The sequence below is a fragment of the Chlorocebus sabaeus genome, chromosome 10, assembly GCF_047675955.1.
Source record: "Chlorocebus sabaeus isolate Y175 chromosome 10, mChlSab1.0.hap1, whole genome shotgun sequence".
NCBI lineage: Eukaryota > Metazoa > Chordata > Mammalia > Primates > Cercopithecidae > Chlorocebus > Chlorocebus sabaeus.
In genome coordinates, this window is record NC_132913.1 from 31,570,202 (window position 1) to 31,576,201 (window position 6,000).

A 6,000-nucleotide genomic window follows, 5' to 3' on the forward strand; every position below is an offset into this window, starting at 1 on the left:
GGCTCATGCCTGTAATCCCAGCACTTTGGGAAGCTAAGGTGGGCAGATCACGAGCTCAGGAGATCGAGACCATCCTGGCTAACACAGTGAAACCCCGTCTCTACTAAAAAATACAAACAATTAGCCAGGCATGGTGGCGGCCGCCTGTAGTCCCAGGCACTCGGGAGGCTGAGGGCAGGAGAATGGCATGAACCCAGGAGGTGGAGCTTGCAGTGAGCAGAGATAATGCCACTGCACTCCAGTCTGGGTGACAGAATGAGACTCTGTCTCAAATAAATAAATAAATAAATAAATAAATAAATAAACAAACAAACAAACAAAACAGTGTGTAAGGGAACTTTTAGAGATTATAAAATGTTCTATTTTTTTGAATGGGGGATAGTTAACATGGGTGTATACACATGTCAAAATTCACTTAAAAACTGGTTCACTACGGCTGGGCATGGTGGCTCAGGCCTGTAATCCCAGCACTTTGGGAGGCCAAGATGGGAGGGTCACGAGGTCAGGAGATGGAGACCATCCTGGCTAACATGGTAAAACCCTGTCTCTACTAAAAACACACAAAAAAATTAGCCAGGCGTGGTGGCGGACGCCTGTAGTCACAGGTACTCGGGAGGCTGAGGCAGGAGAATGGCATGAACCCGGGAGGCGGCAATTGCAGTGAGCAGAGATTGCACCACTGCCCTCCAGCCTGGGCGACAGAGCGAGACTCCATCTCAAAAAAAAATGGTTCACTTTATTGGATATAAATTATACTCCATAAAGCTAATTTTAATTTTTTATTTATTTATTTATTTATTTTGAAACAGGGTCTCACTCTATCGCCCAGGCTGGAGTGCAGTGGAGTGATCTCAGCTCACTGCAACCTCCGCCTCCTGGGTTCAAGGGATCCTTGTGCCTCAGCTTCCCAAGTAGCTGGAATTACAGGCACGCACCGCCATCCCCGGCTAATTTTGGTATTTTTAATAGAGATGGGGTTTCACCATTTTGGCCAGGCTGGTCTGGAACTCCGACCTCAGGTAATCCACCCGCTTCAGCCTCCCAAAGGGCTAAGATTACAGGCATGAGCATCACATCCAGTCCATAAGGTTAATTTTTAAAGTCACATCTGATATCTTACTTCTAGACGATGGCAAGGATAGCCAGTTAATGTAAAGTGTAATCTTTTGCCCAAAAGCTGAAAATAATATGGATAATAATCATAAGAAACTTACAGCCTAAGTCAGATTCTAAATCACAAATCCAAGTCACCCAGTATCATAAGATATAAGTTCGGCTTATAGAAATACCCATAAATGTTCACAGAACAAATAGCAACAATCAGCAGGTCTTTTCTTGGGAAGCCATTACCTGAACTAGCCGGTCACCTTTGACCACCATAAGATAGGAATACAACTTCATATTCAAGATCATTTGTTCCTTCTTATCTAGTATTTTCTCTGTCTCCTGGCAGTCTTTGAGCAGCTCACTCACATATTTCAATAACATCTATTTCTAAATCATTTTTCTGCTCTCTCTTCCCAAGTTGTCTCCCTCTTTGAGTAAAACTTTCTAGGACTATTGTACTTCACTCTTGAATAGTCCTCCTACTTCTTACCTCTGTCCAACTGTCTTATTTGCTTGCCTACGACCTGTTTGCTTTTTTCTTTTCTGTATTTTCAAACAATTAGAAAAGTATTTTTCACTCTAACATTTTGAGTTCATGATTTCATTCATTTTCACCTGTCCTGTCTTCATTACCACATCCCTCACCAAGGTGCCACAGTACTCACATTTAGGCTCCACCGTGACACTATCTATCACCTTGGCCATGCTTTACTTCACTCCTCCTGGGGGACAAACAGCAAAGCCAAATATCCCGTATCATTTTGCTCTATACCTCAAAAAACATAACCAGATCATTTGACTTCAACACCCTACCGCACAGTTGACTTTTACATTTAAAAATGCTAGCCTAGGCAACACGGCGAAACCTAATCACTACCCAAACTAAAAAAATTAGCTGGGTGTTACCACATGCCTGTAGTCTCATCTACTCAGGAGGCTGAGGCGAGAGGACTGCTTGAGCCCAGAGGCTGAGGCTGCAGTGAGTCATGTTCACATCGTTGCACTCCAGCCTGGGCAGAGTGAGACCCTATCTCAAAAAAAAAAAAAAAAAAAAAATGCTGCTGCTAAGGCCTTGTTCCTAACCAAATGGCTGAAAGTGTCCTTTCCAGGACGGTATTTTGTTACAGAGCTGCATATATCTGCTTATAAAGCCTGTAAACACTTACAGTTCTCATTTTAATGGGCTTCATGACACTATTATCCAGTTATCATCCCTGCATCCCAAAGTTTGGTAGTCAGCTTTGTATCAGATGACTGCTTGAACCAGTCCTCTTTCAAGTACTTTTCTACAGATTCTATTTGGAGTTGATCCAATTCAGCTTATGATATATACCAGTTTCTTTGGTAGCTCGTGATCACCTGCCCTCTGTATATGAGTTTTGTACCATGGCATCACTTACACCTGAAAGTGCAGCTATACAATACTTTACTAATAATAAAGGCAACCCATTAGATGGTTGAGTTCTAGTGTCCAGATATGTCTGCAAATACGTCACTGCTTCTCAAGGAGGCTCCAATGTCATTCTACAACACCAACACGAAGTCACTCATGTTAAAAGCTGTTAATCTTAAAATCTTCCTACATGTATGCTGGCCTTTCAGATTTCTTTTCTATTTACTAATAACTTATCAGACAATCACCAGAAAGAAAAGGTCTCCGCACAAAATGAGCCACTAGCTGTAGGATTCTCTATTTCAATTCTTACTCTAAGGTTGTGTATACACCATTTAACTTGTTTCCTCGTAAGGAAATTGGGATAATTGCACCTGCCTTCAAGATTTTAGAAAGACTTTGAATTTATGCAAAATGTCTTACTCAGTGTCTGGCATACTGGAGACTTTCACTAAACAGTTCATAACGATAACAAGCCACTCTATTCCATTGATATACTTACTCTAGCACCCTTCTCAATCCAAAAATAGAGTGTTCATGTACAATCTTACTATCTATCACAACACATTTAGATCTCATTCTCCCTTTCATACTCCACTCATTTCCCAATGTCTGGAATAGCCTCACTTTCTCCATTCAAAAAATTACCTCTGACTTTCTTTAAAGAAAAGAAGCCTTAACCAGGGATTTTGAGATTAGAAGGAAGGTTAGAAAGGGACCCATTTAAATAGTCACAGCTATACTAAAATGAATACAGTAAATTGGTATGCAACAAGATCTTCAAGGTAACAACAACAACAAAAAAAGAAAGAACAATAAAATGAATACAGCAATGTATAGCTACTATACCCTTACCTTACATAAATTTTTCTCCAAAATCTTTTCTGGAGTCCATGAAAGCCAGGATCACTGTCTTCCTCATATCCTATAAATATCATGACTAAATGGGACCTTTGTAAAACACACTGGAGAAAAAGATAAAACTGATGAATTCTCAAGGCTCTCCAAATCCCAATGTTTTGTCATTTCAAAAAGCAATTTATGAGAATTCACCAGACAAGGGAGTGGAGGAGGATAAAGCTAAATACTCCTTTGACCTGATACAAAACTAGTTTTAAACATCTGAATTTTCTTCTTGATTATATTCAACAAATCAATTAATGGCTCAAGAACCATCTAAAAGATGTGTTTTTGCAACTGTGTTCTCCAATTAAATGGCACTATACACTCTAAAATGAACAACTTTTTGTACTTACTTTTATGAGATGGCTCTCAATTTTAATATACACAGGTAAACTTAAAATAACTTCATTCTATCAATCTAGATTTATGTATTCATTGGCATTATTATATTTTGAAAATGGTTTGCCTTAAAAGGAAAAACATAAACTGCAATCTACAGTGTTCTATTCATTGTCCCCTTCCCCTTATTGAAGGCTTCCAGAAAGGCCACAATGGACTTCTTAAATAGAATGGGATATCAGTGTTAAAAACACATAATTCTTATTAAATTTACCTTATCTATAAGGTAAAAAGGTGCCTGCTGCTCTATTTAAATAAACACACACACACGCGCACACAATTGTGGTCCTTCCTAAAGTGAATTATATTTGAAAATGGCAAAGCTTTCCAAATATTAACCACAGTAATTCCAAATTCAGTTCTCAAGGTAGTTCAATTATGGCACAATAAATGAATGATGGCATTTAATTCAAAATCTCTTGAGTTTTAGAATCCAGAACATCCCTTTCATTCCAGATTCAAAAGAGTTTAAGGTATTCAAATGCTACAACACACCTGTCTTTCAGTTACAGGCATTGCTTCAATGAAAAAAACAGCTTAAAAACCATGAAATGAAATCAATTCCACATAAAGCTATTGTAAGATTCTGATCTCTAATCTGACTTGTAAATTAGATGTGTGCAACTTCCACTATCCAGCAACCTGCAGATCTTTTTCCTAGCAGGATGGCGATGTTAGTTGCACTGCACTCTGACCAAAAACATGCAGTGGTGGCAGTGGCACAATGACAAATTGAATTGTATATGCTTTGAATAAAGATTTCAAGGTAAGTCATGAGGGAACCTTTACTGTTTGTTGATGAACTGTACATGCTATATAAAAAGTAATCTATGGTTTACATCTAGACTGTAGAGTTTTTGTTGAATGCTAAGATTTAAAAATGTTAAATATTCACTGAGGGAAAAAATGGAATTCGACACTGAGAGAATCCACACACTTCATTTCCCAGCACTGCTTTCAAATCCTCTATTACTGGTATAAATAGTATACCAAAAGCAAGGACTCTCAACCAAATAAAACATCAGTTTGGTTCAGAGAATACTTTGATGTTCCAGTTTTCTTCTGATTCAATACTTCTAAAAAATAAAAATACATAGGTTTATTTTCAGTTCATACCTGCTTGTCAAATCATTTTAAGTGAATTTAATTTAGTTAACAGGTCCAAAAATATTAATTCATGAATTCAACTGTTCTATGCACACTAATACTGTACAGTATGATATTTCACTATTGAAGAGTCCACTGAAAAGGACGTTTTCCTAGAAAATTCCGAGTATAATAGCTTTCTGCAAATAGAAACATTTTAAATACTCTAGATGAAGGCAAATTTCAAGAATCCCCTAAGCAAACACTTTCACACAAAAATCATAGTCCTGCAATCAACCCTTTTAGTCAAAAGACGTTTTTCTTTACTGTATTTCCCTTAGAGTGAGATAACCCAACACTAAAAGGTGATAACTATATGAGTTTCATAAATATAAGATCTTTAAAGCTTGATTACTAAAGCAATTACATTATGGAATGATAATATAATACACATTCCCCAAGTAAAGCTCAAATTTACTTGAACAACACCAACCAATACCACCATTTTTTTCATTTATATACATATATATATATATACACACACACACACACACACACACATATATATTTTTTTTTAGTCCTGAAGTCCCTGGAATCATAGTAGGGCTTGGTGCCATACTGGTGTCACACTCTGCCAGTCATCCAAAGAATATGCCAAACTTCTTTTTCAACTCCTTTGTCTACCAGTGCATCACTGGACCCAGCAGGCGGCTCACCCAGACAATTTCAGTAACGGATTTTGGCTCTGTGCATAATAGATGGCAATCCTTAGGAAGTATCCAGTTTGTCTTATAGCTGAGAGATTTGAACCTGCTGCAGATGTCACATCTAAATTCTTGGATGGATTTTTATCATCAGTGTCACCTATAAGACAGTGTCACCAATAGCATAGTCCTAGAAAACATCTATTTCAGCACTGCTAAGCTTTCAGCATCATGACTGATAGTAATTTATTTGCCTGAAAAGGGTCAACAATCTATTGCCTGGGCACTGAAATCCAGCATGCAACCTGTTCTTGTACATCTGTGATCTAAGAATGAGTTTATATTTTTAAATGGTTGAAAACAGGTTTTTTAAGAAGACTAATATTTTGTGACATGTGATGATTATAT

The 6,000-nt window shown here is 37.8% G+C and overlaps 1 protein-coding gene across 1 annotated transcript in view; it reads right to left on the bottom strand.

Moving 5' to 3' along the window:
* Positions 1-5,394, bottom strand: part of GTDC1 (glycosyltransferase like domain containing 1) — a 393,230-nt gene extending 387,836 nt beyond the window's left edge. Inside the window, exon 1 of the mRNA XM_073019656.1 lies at positions 3,356-5,394. The gene's annotated coding sequence lies outside the window, so the exon portion shown is untranslated. The remainder of the gene's footprint in view (positions 1-3,355) is intronic.
* Between the last annotated feature and the right edge of the window lie 606 nt (positions 5,395-6,000).